The sequence below is a fragment of the Lampetra fluviatilis genome, chromosome 39 (genome assembly GCF_964198595.1).
Source record: "Lampetra fluviatilis chromosome 39, kcLamFluv1.1, whole genome shotgun sequence".
In the NCBI taxonomy this organism is placed as follows: Eukaryota; Metazoa; Chordata; class Hyperoartia; order Petromyzontiformes; family Petromyzontidae; genus Lampetra; species Lampetra fluviatilis.
The window spans coordinates 7,868,805-7,884,294 of NC_136313.1; the positions used below are offsets into that span (position 1 = coordinate 7,868,805).

The window sequence follows — 15,490 nt, forward strand, 5'->3', positions numbered from 1 at the left end:
GGGCAGCATGAATGTGCGATGAAAGGTTGTCTTCCCACCACATGTGCCTCCGTTTAAAATGTGGTCTGCAGCCATTTCCCAGATTGAACAGATTTCGATTCGAATAACGGAGCCCATAATTGAGGACATTACATAAGCGGCTTCCTTTCAAGGATACGATTATCACTCGAAGGCGAATCGCTTCACAATCAAGAATACCCACAAGCCACCATTCTAATCACAGTGTGTGACCCTCGCACCCACGGGGATCATGGGTGTGACGAGAGAAGGTACACAGAATGAAAGCACGTGGGGAAAGAAAATCCGGGCAGCCACCCCGCGCATACGACGATGGAACCTCTGGCTTAGCAGAATAAGGTACAGTCCTGAAATACTCAGGTGTTATAGGCTTGAACTAATTCACTATTTCTAGATTTGAAGTTTTCATGACTGCAAGGATCCATACTCTTTGGTTCTTTCGGTAAAGTCACGTAGGTGAAAATAGAAAATAAAATAAAAAATAAAGAATAAAATAGAAATAACTTAATTAAATCACGACGTTTCAAAAGCAACACAAGCTTCCGTCATCAGGTGGGACAACCACAGCAAAAAACAAAGTTACTGTAGTGGGCAAAGGGAGCTGTTAGTGACAAGAGGTAGCCAATGTTTTCATGGAGAAATTTGATACAGACGCCATCCAGACATCCACCCTGCGTCCTTCCCTGTGGAAGAGATATGTGGATGACACTTTCGTCATTTGGCCACATGGCCTACCAGCATTGAACCAATTTCTCGACCACATTAACTCCATACACCCATCCATCAAATTCACCATGGAAGTGGATGTTCTGTTTGAGAAAAAACCTGATGGCTCTTTGGGACATTCTGTCTACAAGAAAGCAACCCACACAGATTCCTATCTGAAACCTGACTCCCATCACCATCCGGCACAGAATAATTCCCTCAGCAAAACATTACACCATAGGGCCCACTGCATATCTGACCAACACCACCTAGCCAGTGAATTTGAACACGTACGTCAGGCCCTAAAGATGAATAGATATTCGGATCAGATTATCCGCAAAGCTGTTTCTCCAACCATAGAGAGACAACCCGCTGAGATTCCGATCAAAACCATCAGGTTACCATACATACAGTGAGGGAAAATCCCCTGCTGATTTTGTACGTTTGCCCACTGACAAAGAAAGGATCAGTCTATAATTTTAATGGTAGGTTTATTTGAACAGTGAGAGACAGAATAACAACAACAAAATAAAAAAAAACGCATGTCAAAAATGTTATAAATTGAGTCGACAAACTGAGTTGCATTTGTGGCGATTGTTACATTGGGGAAACGAAACGAGATGTATCGGACTGTATTCGCGAGCACAAGGCGGATTTGAAACATGGCAGAACTGGATCTTCTGCAGTTGCTGACCATTGCTATAACGCTGTGGGCTCTCATGATATTGTTTTTTCTGAGACCAAGGTACTCTGCAAACCGCCAGGCTACTATCAAAGGTTTGTTCATGAAGCCATCCAGATACACAAACACAGACATAACTTCAACCGAGAGGATGGATTCAAATTGAGCAATCATTGGAAGGATGTTATTAACCAGGTAAAATCTTAATTGCTTTTACAGCACGCCCCCACCAGGCACACGCGGCACTGTGTCTCACCAGCCCTTTCCTGCCACACACTAGAAGGATGTTATTAATACGGTAATATCCTAATTGCTTCTCTCCCTCTAACACTGAGATGACAATCTCATCAGTTTGAGAGAGTCTAGATTTTTTTTTACTTTTCACAACTCTGCCCGCAGGCATTCGCTACCACTAGAACTGTAAGGCAGGTAAAAAATGAAATTAACAAAAATAAAACAATACAAATCACAACGTTTTGGAGGCAACACAAGTCTCCGTCATCAGGTGGGACCGTCGCAGCCAGATTTGCTGCATCAAGTGATGACGGAGACTTGTGTTGCCTCCGAAACGTCGTGATTTTTATTGTTTTATTTTTGTTAATTTCATTTTTTACCTGCGTGACTTTACCGAAAGAACTAAGAGTATGAATCCTTGCAGTCACGAAAGCTTCAAATCTAGAATTAGAACTGTAAGGCGGTCTGGCCACCACGTATAGGCCCCAGGGTGACCGATATCGAGCAAAGCACCTCGGCCACGCGCGTACGCCCCTACGGCACATCCCGCTCGCCCGTGTTACATGCGGACGCTTGACCTCAGGGCGCGTAAAACTGTCTGGGCTGCGGGCCGTGCCAGGTGAGGCTGCAGTAGAAAGGGTTGCGACGGAGTCCGAGATCATCTTCTTGGTTCTTTCGGTAAAGTCACGTAGAAGGGAAATAATAAAAATAAAACATAATAAAATAATTCTCACGACGTTTCGGCCACAACGCAAGCAGCCGTCTTCACCTGAGGACAGCTGCTTGCGTTGTGGCCGAAACGTCGTGAGAATTATTTTATTATGTTTTATTTTTATTATTTTATTACTTCCCTTCTACGTGACTTTACCGAAAGAACCAAGAAGATGAATCCCTGCAGTCACGAAAGCTTTAAATCGAAATTTATACTGCAGGGATCCTTCAAGCTTAACGAACCGTTGCCATGCGGAGCGCCGCAGCCCGCTGCGTGCTTTGTTTGTGCCGGGCTGAGCTCGGTCACTCGAAATTAATGTCGCTGATTAGTCTTCGCAGAGCGACGGCACTCGTGAGCGTTAGGCGCGAGGCGAGCGTTGTTTGCGTCGGTGGATTATACAGCGAAGGTGCTTGGGTCGCGAAGGCACCCTGCCACGTTGCTTCTGTCTTGTACCGTTGCATTCTCTTATAATCGACTGTACTTCTGTGGCGAAGAGCTTTACAGCTCATCCGATTCCTCCAATGGGAATAAATATTCCGATTCTGGTAATCGGGGTCCCAATTTCAGTGCTGCGTTCGGCCTGTTCTTTGCAGATGTGAAAAGCTGGACAATTGCAAAGATCTCACAAAGAAGCAACAGAAACAGGAGGATGTCAAACATTTCACGGGCAGACCCAAGATGAGCACCATGAGCGTGTTGCGGATAGCAGCAGGGTAACCCAACAAGAACTTTAATGAGAATAATTAGACAAAGGGAAAGTTGTAGATGTCTTGGACGTGTGATGATAAAACAAGAGGTTTCTGCCTGGGAAAATGTCGAGGTAGCACAGGAAGCCGGGGAAGACAGCAGATTACGTGCACAAGCAATAGGAAGGATCGGTTGAAACTGGGAGGAATATCTGAATATCTGATTCAAGGTTCTCGAGTAAACATCACGGACGGAGCTAAAGGGAAGGAGGCCCACGATCGCCGACGTCTCTAAGGAAGGACGTGGCGCACGGAGGCAGAGAGAGCGAATCCTATTTGCAATCCCAGCGCCTGCGTCAAGCCAGCGCTGGACGAAGACTTCCCCACGCTGCGCGGGGTCGTGGGGGTCCGTTCGACCATACTTCACCACGCAGCTGTCCTCAAGTGAAGAACAGGTCTGTCGGAAAGACAGCGTCTGAATGGAGACCCGTCCTTCACCTGAGGACGGCTGCTTGCGTTGTGGCCGAAACGTCGTGAGAAATGTATTTTATTATGTTTTATTTTTATTATTTTATTACTTCCCTTCTACGTGACTTTACCGAAAGAACCAAGAAGATGAATCCCTGCAGTCACGAAAGCTTTACATCGAAATTTGGAGTCCGAGATACTTCGCCTTGGCACCCAAATGACCCCGGGGGAAGCGGCCGTACTCAACAGAGTTCGAACGCTTAACGCCACGCACGGCCCCGGCATGGATAGCGCTTGGATTGGGTGACCACCACGCACCACACACAGCAGCTTGTTATCAGCTGATGTTGCTGATGCTGGCGAGGGGGCCTACGTGGTGGACAGCTTAGAGCAGTGCAGCAATCGCAATTGTTGTACCGTGCTACACACGCACGTCTATGCTCCCGGCCTTTAACTGGCCCGCGGTTGCGCCCCGTTATGGTTCATCGTGGTGAAGTATGGTCGAACGGACCCCCACGACCCCGCGCAGCGTGGGGAAGTCTTCGTCCAGCGCTGGCTTGACGCAGGCGCTGTGATTGCAAATAGGATTCGCTCTCTCTGCCTCCGTGCGCCACGTCCTTCCTTAGAGACGTCGGCGATCGTGGGCCTCCTTCCGTTTAGCTCCGTCCGTGATGTTTACTCGAGAACCTTGAATCAGATATTCAGATATTCCTCCCAGTTTCAACCGATCCTTCCTATTGCTTGTGCACGTAATCTGCTGTCTTCCCCGGCTTCCTGTGCTACCTCGACATTTTCCCAGGCAAAAACCGAAATCATATTTAACCTCTTGTTTGATTATCACACGTCCAAGACATCTACAACTTTTCCTTTGTCTAATTATTCTCATTAACATTTTTGTTGCGTTACCCTGCTGCTATACGCAACACGTTCATGGCGCTTATCTTGGGTCTGCCCGTGAAATATTTAACATCCTCCTGTTTCTGTTGCTTCTTGTAAGATCTTTGCAATTGTCCAGCATTTCACATCTGCATAGAACAGGTCAAACGTAGCACTGAAATTGAGACCCCGATTACCAGAATCGGAATATTTATTCCCACTGGAGGAATCGGATGAGCTGTAAAGCTCTTCGTCACAGACGTCCAGTCGATTATAAGAAAATGCGACGGTACAAGACAGAAGCAACGTGGCAGGGTGCCTTCGCGACCCGAGCGCGGAGGAAGAATCTTCGCAAACAACGCTCGCCTCGCGCCTAACGCTCTGCGAAGACCAATCGGCGACATTAATTTCGAGTGACCGAGCTCAGCCCGGGACAAACAAAGCACGCAGCGGGCCGCGCCGCTCCGCATTGCAACGGTTCGTTAAGCTTGAAGGATCCCTGCAGTATAAATTTCGATTTAAAGCTTTCGTGACTGCAGGGATTCATCTTCTTGGTTCTTTCGGTAAAGTCACGTAGAAGGGAAGTAATAAAATAATAAAAATAAAACATAATAAAATAATTCTCACGACGTTTCGGCCACAACGCAAGCATCCGTCTTCACCTTATTTTATTACTTCCCTTCTACGTGAAATAATAAAAAATATTTTTCTTATTTTATTACTTCCCTTCTACGTGACTTTACCGAAAGAACCAAGAAGATGAATCCCTGCAGTAGTTGTTTTTTTTGTCGTTTCACATCTCGAATGGGATAAACGCAGAGCTGCAGTGCTCCAATGTCATTGGCAGCCTGTGACGAGCCATCGCAGCCATAGCGACAGGTACACTGGACGTGGTGTTCCGTGGAAATATCTTTCTGGGTCGCTAACCCAGCTGATATAATAATAATACTGGTAGGAACATCCTGGTTACACTAGCCCACAGGGGATTATTGTGTCCGTCCGTCCTGCATCCAAAAATGGGAGGGGTGGGGCTGGGTGGAGAGGGGAAGGTGAGGAGGGGCTGGGTGGGGAGGGGCTGGGTGGGGAGGGGAGGGTGGGGCTGGGTGGGGAGGGCGGGGAGGGGGAGGGGCTGGGTGGGGAGAGGAGGATGGGGAGGGGCTGGGTGGGGAGGGTGGGGCTGGGTGGGGGTGGGAAGGGTGGGGCTGGGTGGGGAGGGGCTGGTCACCCCGTGGTGCCCTTATAAAACTCAACGTTTAACCTACTCACGCCGGCTTGTGCCCGCCCTCACAGTCGGGCATATTTGCGGAATAAACCACGCCGCCGTTGACCCTGGCCATTGACCGAGCAACCCAACGTTCCTACCAGCTCCCTCCGCAGGAATGTGTTTACATTTAAACGTGCCTTTGTACAAGGTACTCAAGACGCTCTACAACACAACAAAGAATACATCGTTAGGAATAACTCAGAAGTACAGGAGTTAATTTATGGAACGGAGCGCGAGACAGAGGTTTCAACCGCACATCGCCGTTCTCCTCCGAATTGTGAACGAACCTGGGCAAATCCCTCCACAGACGCGGAAGCGAAGCCCCGGAAATGACAGACGAACAAACGGCTGCTTCTGCGTGGTTTTCCCACACAGTTGTGCTCTCTACAAGAATATTTATTTACGCTGGAGGAATCCGATGAGTTATAAAGTTCTTTTTCACAGATGTCCGGTAGCGAACGTGGGCTGTGCCGTGTCGTTTTCGACATTGCGTGCCCGACGTCTCGCGGGAAATCAGCGCACGACGGTCGCCAACCGGAACACGTCGGAGAAACGAATCTCAGTTCGTTACTCCGCAGTGCTCGAAACGCCCGCCCCCCTACGCCTTCCTCTACTCCGGGAGCCCTCTGCTGACACGGCGGCGAGATGTTAACCCCCTCGCCTGGTCTACAGGAGGTCGTTGGTTCGATCCCGACCCTGACGCCTGCTGCTGTATATATTTGGAGTCTGCGGTGTCTCTCTCTCTCTATCATCACGGTGGCTAGGAGATGTTAACTACCTCGCCTGGTATACAGGAGGTCGTTGGTTCGATCCCGATCCTGACGCCTGCTGTTGTATATTTGGATTCTGTGGTGTCTCTCTCTCTATCATCACGGTGGCTAGGAGATGTTAACTACCTCGCCTGGTATACAGGAGGTCGTTGGTTCGATCCCGACCCTGATGCCTGCTGCTGGATATTTGGAGTCTGCGGTGTCTCTCTCCCCCTGTGGTCACGTATATTTTCCTCCGGGTCCTCCGGTTTTTATTTAGAATCAACACCACGACGTTTAGAGTATCTGGCTGCTGTAAATTCCCACGCGATGATAAGCCACTTCGATGAGCTATCATGTGTCACCAGGTCGCTTCTGAAAAATACCGATATAGCTCAATGAGCCTTACCTGGTTTAAATAAAAAGTGTCTAATTTGTAAGAGTGGATAGTTTATACGAGGAGTGGTTTACGTAGGTCACTGTCGTTTTCGGCAGACTGCGTGAGTAGATGGTACGCCTTATCCATACTCTGAATAATCCTATATTATTAAATCCAATTATTCCTAAAATCCTACGAACCGGTTTATATTTGTGATTTTTCTAAAAGGGCAAAAAATGTGAAATGGATGTGGTGTGCCAAGGGGCCGTCCATAAATGACGTCACGCACCTAGGGGGGGGGGGGGGTCAGACATTTGTGACGATGTGTGACGAGGGGGGGGGGGGTTAAGAAATGTGACGTCACATCAAAATACGCAACTTTGAATATAGAATTGTTATAACAACACTAATTGTTATAACAACACTCCTACAACATCAGAGTGCAGCGCCACATTAAATACGCACTACGATGACAATAGTTTAAAGCGATTTGAAGCATGTTTTATTTTCAAAATGGAAATATTGTTTTGGGGGGGGGGGGGGGGCAGAGCTTTGTGACGTCATATTTGTGACGCCGTGTGACGAGGGGGGGGGGGTCAAAAATCGTCCAAAATCGCGTGACGTCATTTATGGACGGCCCCCAATGCATTTTCCGGAAGAGCGTTCTGGACCGTTCCGGCTGTAACTGCTGCGCCGTGTCCTGCAACAGCTTTGCCATGTCGAGTACACGCACAAGAGCACAGCATCCTGGGAAGTGGCACGTGCCTGGTAGTCACGGCCATAGCGAGGTGTACCTCCGATTGACCACGGTTGCCTACGTATGGTGCAAAAGAAGTTCAACGTACATGTATACTGGATGTGGTGCTCCGGATCGTCGAACCTAGACAAGACCCGGTTGAAATCAAGCGCCACGTGGACAGAAAACTCTGGGTCAGGGCAACAAAAAAAAATTATCCTTTTAAATTGTGCCCTGGGCTCCAACCACAACGATATGGAAACCGCGACCCCCATTGGAGACAAAAACTTGAAGATGCGTCTCATCTGCAGCGCGTTACCCCTGCTGACCACGACAGCCAGGGAACGACGTTGATACGTCGAGGACAGACTCATCGGCTCGCCCACTCAGAGGGAGGGGGGTAAGGAGTTGCACGCATGAGTGCCTCATTACCAGTGAGCAACGCCACGCGCCTGAGTTTTGCCGAGTAACCAGGCGGCTTAGAGGTCAGAGCCCTGAGCTGACATCACGGAGATTGTGGGCGTGAATTGAGGGGCAGCTAACCCGTGACATATCACCATTTTCAAGCATAGTGAGTTCATGGTCTCAGTCCAGTCACCAATGACTACAAAGATAAAGACCCCCCCCCCCCCCCATAGCCTTGACAAGCGGTGATAGCGAGCACCTATGAAGGCTGGCAAGGCACACAAGGGGGTGGGTGGCCAACACCACGCCCGGACCGCCTTTGTCTCCCCCATTGGCTCACCAGCTATTCATTTGAGGCTGAATCGACCTAGGGGAGGCCGTGGACCAGTTCAGATAATCGTCACTGGTGTTGGCCGTGAGTGGAGATCGAACTCGGCTCGCCGGGTTCGTAGCACAGCTACACACACACACGCACACCGCCTTCTTCCAGTAACTCTGGTGGTCTTGCACTTGATTTGGTTAAATTTCATCTCGAAGATGGAAGATTTGCTGGTAAATTCAGGACGTTTCTGTTGCGCGTCGTCGCTTTAAGATGTTCTCTGTTCACATTTTGTTTGTTGCGGTTGCACCCGACTCAAGAGCCGCATGGCTCACAGGGCTATACCTAATCAATGCAACTTGAAAGAGTAAATGTGACAATCTCTTAGCAGAAATGTGGTCGCGTGGGAGATGGTGCGCCCCCTACAGTGCAGACAACAACACGGCCTCTTGAAGGAGGCTTTGGGGAAGAGCCCTGCGAGAAATCTCTCCCGTGGTGGCCGCTCGCGAACAAACCGTAGCGACAGCACTCTGGGAGATTTCCAAATGGATTCTTTAGCCCATGACACGATGCCGATATGGCACCCACTGCAACGAAATGGAGGTCTTACAAATGTAATGGCTGGGCACATTACCTCCAACTGGCGCGGTTGGCGACAAACGGGGCAAAATAAGTTCTAAGTACAAAGACAAATATGCCCCGTGTAACCTTGACAAACTTGGGGCAAGTGCTGTTAGCGAGCACCTATGAAGGCCGGCACGGCACACGAGGGGGTGGGTGCCTAGCACCACCCCCGACCGCCTTTGTCTCCCCAGTGGTGATGTTTACATACCACGCCGGGTACTCATTCGAGGCTGAGTCGACCTAGGAGCGGCCCAGGAGCGGTTCAGATAATCGTCACTGTTGTCGGCCGTGAGCGTCCGCACGGTGCGCCTTTTGGCGTCATCTGGTCCAACACCACGTGAGACTAGGCTCTAAGAAAAGCTGTCTCGGGTGTGGACCAATCAATTTCAAGGACAGTGCATACATTATCAGAGTTGTGTTTTTTGTTTGCATTCCGACCGCAGGTATTGTGGTCAATGCAAACATGATCCCTTGTATAAAGGTGTCAGTTTTGTTGACAGTTAAAAGGGTTAAAAACCTATTACTATGTCTATAAATCACTTGTTGCATATGTTGTTGTTGTTATCACCATCATGTAACCATGCTTGTGTCACTAAGATCTGTCCTGCGTAATATCTGTACAGCCACAGGACGCCAGTGACATAAGGCCTAACAGCTCATTGGGCCCTTCCTAAAGCAAACAATTAAATCTAATGACTGCAATTATTATATCATCATTAATCTCATTTATTTTTCAGCCTGCGCACATTTATTCTGACCGCTGCGTTTCTCGTCACCTTCCAGCAGGTGTACGGATCGCCTTTGAGGAAGATGCCAGCGCACTTCACCGATTCGGTCATTTGCACGCGGGGGGCTTTTGAAAGCGGCGAGGTCACCTTGGAAGCACCGCGCACGATCCACACGGCCGTTCCACACACACGATCCACACGGCCGTGGCACGGCACGTGGGGCAGAGGTCGCAATCGGGTACCCGTTACCCGTACCCTACCCGATACCCGGCTACCCGTACCCGGCCGGGTACGGGTACCGGTTTGCGACCCTGGTGCGGCCGGGTACGGGTAGGTCATGAGTCACTGGTGAGTAACCGTTTGTCACTCATTTCGGGTAGGGTACGGGTAGCGTACGGGTACCCGTACTCGGCCGGGTACGGGTACCCGTTTGCGACCCTGGTGCGGCCGGGTACGGGTAAGGAATCAAAACCCGTTTGCGACCACTGCTTCCAGTGATAATGCGAGCCACATGGACGCAGCCAGCACGTCCGGGGCATTACCTGGTAAAATAATTTCGAACTTTTTTGCGATTCGTTTACCTTTGTTTGCTTTGTTGTCGTAACATTCTGACCCCGTGCCCCTCCCGGACATCAGTGAAAAAGAGCTTTATAGCTCATCGGATTCCTCCACTATAAATATTCTGATTCTGATTAGCACGGAGGAGGAACGCCGTGACTGCCGGCCCGGCACTGCGACTGCTCTATAGGGGGAGAAAAAAACGCCTCCAGTCTCTGTACACCGCTACGGCCATGAAAAACGTTGAATTCAATACGACGTGACCTTTTATAATTCTCAGCAGCGTTTTGATGTTCTAAGCTAATCACAGCTACAGATGTGTTGATTTAAAACATACATTGCCTAAAATTTAGAGGAGAGCTTCACCATTCTTGCCCGATGAAGCTGATTGTAATTATCAGCGAAACGTCGTACTACTCACATTTAAAAATGCTGTTGATTCTCTCTTCAGCACACCGGTGAATTATTTTGTCCTTTGAAAAACGTGACACATTTTTTTACTGTTTGGCCATGTTGGGTGGTGGAGGATTACGACACATTTATAAATATCGCGATCTGACCCAAAAACCTATATTATGAATAAAATTTAGAGGTTGGGTTTTTTTAAATATTTTTTTTTAGTTTTAAAGGCCGATTTTCCCTCTTTTTTATACTGTGCTTAAATGTCTTATTGGTGGAGTGGGAGTGCAGTGACGCTCGCAATATACTATGACCCTGTCATCCTGAGTTTGATTCCCCGGCAAGGACTAACATCGGTGGTGATTGAGATCTGAACCGGTCCTACCGACGCTTCACCAACCGGCACTGAAATATGGTCAAATAACCCCCACAGACAAGTACGAGGAAGCAGCCTCTGATGCAGCAGCGGATTGCCAATACATTTCCCGGCATGTGCATTGTCTATTAAAGTTGCGAGTCACAGCATGAGAGGGCCATACTGTGCGTATGTTCGCTGAACTTCTTTCGTACCGTACGTAGCCAACCGTGTGAATCGGAGATGCGGGCGAAGATCAATAAACTAAACACAAAAAGCTGTTTTACAGAAATTCGTTTTCATTCTAGATTTAAAAGGTGCGGTGAATAGGGCAGGTATCGTTAGATGTCCGCGCTGTCTCCTCTCCGTGACGCCGTCCCTATCAACGTCCATCACCCACGGGCGCCCGGGGGCCATCGTCCGCTTGGCGTCACGGACAAAAGCAATCGCCCCACGATTGACGTGGCGTGCCGCTGGCCCCGAGGCTCAGGGGTCTCCGCGCCATCGTCGCCATCGCCGTCATGAATTAAATGAACGGGCGGTGCCGTCAGTCACGACGCGCGCGCTCAATGTTGAAGCGCACGTGCGAGCAGAACCGGCCCTAGACCTTTGGGGGCCCTAAGCAAAATTTGGTTGGAGGCCCCTTTGATGTATGATTTTTTTCACCCACTAGCTAGCAGTGACTCTAGGGGGCCCTCTGCTGGCCACGGGGCCCTTTGCAATTGCAAGGGTCGCTTCGTGGCTGGGCCGGCTCTGCGTGCGAGCCTCCCGCGGAGAAGTGGTCAGCCAAAGGTGCCGGATGCGTGCCGACCGTTACAGGCGGGGGGGGAATTTTACGAAACGGTTTCCGCGAAGGGACGAAGCAGATGAGGGTCGACGGATGTTTGCACATCGCGCGCCGCGCCCGTCACGCGTGTTTCTCGTGGGAGAATCAGATAGAATCAGGAGTAGTCTAATGTCAAGCGGCCTCCACGTTCCACAGATGAGTAGAGTCTATACAGTAGGGGGGCGATGTGGCCACGTGTGTTCCCAATTGAGCCATTTGTGGCTGTCATTTTTACACTTTTTTTCTATTTTTACACAAATTTAGACCGTGACACGTGGCCTACTCTTTTTTACACGCTTTCATTTAACTGACTCTGTCTGTTGTTGTCATTGTCGTCGTTGTTGTCGTTGTCGTATCCTCAAATCTTGTAACTCAATTTTAACCCACTTCCCAATGTGGTATCGACTGCAAACTTGGTATGCTTATGTCATACTGATGACAATACTATATTGTATCATAAAAAAAAAATATTTTTAAACATTATTTTTTATATGTTATGTTTTGGCTTGGGTCTAATTGTCCACGCTCAACTGACGTTGGCTGTAATTGGCCACGGTCCCCTTACGTTATGGAAAGCTTCGGGGCCACTTCCTGGAGTCGTGGAGTTCTTCCATTACTAGTACATTTCATAAAAGCGTGTTTTAAAAAATATTACTTATTTCTGAATGACGTCACGGGAATTCGAACGTCCACTGTGAAGAAGATGGTGCATATATTATGGAAAATAACCCCGCAGGTATTTAGCAGGGTGGCCTTGGGTCACGAACTGCAAACCGTTGCAACAAGCCGCAAGTGCACCATTACTCGGCCATGTCAAGCCAATACAAGGGACGATTGACCCACCTTGAATGCGTCAAATCTCATCGTAAAACGTAGTAATTTCAACTTGTCGAGCTGCCGGGCGGTGAGCCGGCACCAAAAATTGCCCGAGTTCTGCGTCCCTCTACGTATTCAGGTGTTATCGGCCAACCAATGAGTGTTTACACGTGGGAAGAAACCAGAGCACCCCGAGAAAACCCAAGCGTGCGAGGGGGAAACACTCTATCCCGTGAGTTTTTGCCGTGCTGCGTTCTCCTGGGGAGCCGGGGTATGGGCCTCCTCCTAGACGCCCACGGGAACGGAGTTTTGCAACATTTGTGCGGCGATCCACCGACCCTCGCCTCGACAGTGCTGGATTGCGGGCCACGTTTGGCCATGTTTTTTGGTTTGGCCATGTTTGTTTGTTGTAGTACAGAGTTAGACTGATGGCCTTAATCTAAGTTGTCTTGTGGTTGTTGTTGTTTGACTTGCATCCCACTGGGATTTTTGCACATTTTTGTGTACGGTGCTTTTTCTGCAATATTTTGCTGTCTTTTCTTGGATGTTCTGTTTGCACTCAGTCACATATTCACTTTCAGATGTTTTTTGTTCATGTTTTTGTTTTTTGTTTGTTGCGGTTGCACCCGATTCAAGAGCCGAATGGCTCACAGGGCTATACCTAATAAATTAACTTGAAAACTTGAAACGTGCACAGCCGCCGCCACCATCGGAAGATGCCCAGGATGCATCCTGGGAAGTGCTTGGATGGGTGACCACCGTCTGTTGTTTGTTGTTTGAGGTTGCGAGCTAAGAGGATGGCCAGGAGGTGGCAGTGTAGCAGTAAGCTGGGCCAACACATCGATGGGACGTGTTGGTTCTGTTGGTGGAATGAACCCACATGGGCGGAGCTTTGAGTGCTTTCGTGGATTTTCTCTTCTCCTCCACGTGCCAAGCACCCATTAATTGTATTCACTAAACATCCCAATTACTAAAACTGTTTTCCTCAAGACTCAGTGATTCTCAATCCTCAAGGGCGGCAGGCTAACACGCCTTCGTGTGGTTTGTGCATTCCGGCTTGTCCACTTCATTCCCTTTGCTAAAATCAAACGTGAAGCGTAACTGGTATTGGCCTTGAACCACATCCCAATGCTTGAAGAGTTACCTGCAAATCATGCACTTGGGATTCTACACAGCAGCAGCAGTGGCAGCATCAGCAACTTCGCTCCCTAATGTGGAACCTTGGGAGGAGCCCTGAAATAAAAGAGTCTTGAGACTGAAGCCTTTCTGGGTAAATAAAGCGGATTACTCTTAATAATAATAATGAATAAAAAGATGAGGCTTTCTTGCGCAATTGTGTGTCATTATTATTATTATAACTACCGGTTGGCAGTGGATGTTAGCCAAGGAATGTGGTATATGCACTGGCCACATACAACCATGTGGCTACAATTCAGCCCTGTCTGTCACGCGATGCAATAGAATTTGAGAGAATCTATAAATGCACCCACAACACCAGACACTGTACAAAACAGTGGGACGTGTACATCAGAGGCTCAAGGGAAGCGTACGTACTGTACACATCGGTTTAAAGAGACCGAGGCAGAGACATTCGGAAGTTCTTAATCCGAGGCTTCAATGGAGGAGCAAGGGCAGTCAACAGCACAAATGGCAGACGGGGAGGGAATTCCTGACTTACAGTAGCAGCGGAGGTGGAGGAATTCGCTTTCCCACGGAGCCACGTTTGAATGAGGGGGCAGCTTTGGAGGGGTTGGAACATGGAGTGCCGATGCGATCTTGTCGTTAGGAGCGGGCCGAGGTTTTCCGGCAGTGGAATTTCGGAGGCGAGCGATCCGGGGGAGGCCCTAGAGGAGAGAGTTGAGAGAGCTACTGACCCGTGCAAAGTGCTTTTAGAAGAAAAAGTTAAAATACCGCGCGTAGCGGCTTTTGGCTCGCCATCGGATAAAGACGGTCTCTGCATCGTGCTTTCAGATGTGCTTCTGCGGCCGTCTGGAACGCTCTTCCTTCTGATATTAGGAAGCCACTGAAGCTATGCACTTTTAAATCTAGAATGAAAAGGAATTACTTTAAAACAGCTTTTTTGTGTTTAGTTTATTGATCTTCGCCCGCATCTCCGATTCACACGGTTGGCTCCGTACGGTGCTAAAGAAGTTCAACCGTGTCAATCGGAGGTGCGGGGGAAGGACAACACACTAAACGCAAAAAAGCTGTTTCTAAAGAAATAAAGTTTTCAATCATCCTCAAGTCTCACAAATTTGGGGATATTGCGTTGACAGTGGTGCACAAACACGAAGAACAAAAACTCACCACGTTCATCAATACCACTGCGGCCTTAAAAATACAACTAAATAACGGCTGACATTACGGACAATGGCCGTTCTTTAAGGCACACGGGGATGTCGGAGAGGTCTAAAACAGTCAAACATTTAGTCAGATGTTCTTAATCTTGATTTGAACCTTTTGTGACTGCAGGAATCCATACTCTTTGGTTCTTTCGGTAAAGTCACGTAGGTATAAAATAAAAGAAATCACGACGTTTCGATCGCACTGCTGGATTATATTTTTTATATAATCCAGCCTGAGGACGACCGCTTGTGTTGCGATCGAAACGTCGTGATTTATTTTATTTTCTACCTACGTGACTTTACCGAAAGAACCAAAGAGTACAGATGCTCTTAGTTTGTACATGTTGGTGTGGGGTATTTCTTCCCGTCCCCCCAATATTAATAGCTCGCTAATTAGTGAACTCAGTAATTATTAAACATCTGTACAGTATTCATGACAGGCAAACACCACATTCCTCAGTCCACGCCGTCTATACTTACGTCACTCCGTTTTCTTAGCCTGCGTCTTAATTCAACGCTCGTTAACTCCATCTCGTCAGCCGGAATCAGAATATTTATTTATACTGGAGAAATCTGATAAGCTATGAAGCTCTTTTCCACAAATGT

General features: G+C 48.5%; 1 protein-coding gene across 1 annotated transcript in view; it reads right to left on the minus strand.

Moving 5' to 3' along the window:
• The window catches only part of LOC144946049 (globoside alpha-1,3-N-acetylgalactosaminyltransferase 1-like), a 47,447-nt gene that overhangs the window by 29,948 nt on the left and 2,009 nt on the right, over positions 1–15,490 (minus strand). Inside the window, exon 3 of the mRNA XM_078874788.1 lies at positions 14,218–14,383. The gene's annotated coding sequence lies outside the window, so the exon portion shown is untranslated. The remainder of the gene's footprint in view (positions 1–14,217; positions 14,384–15,490) is intronic.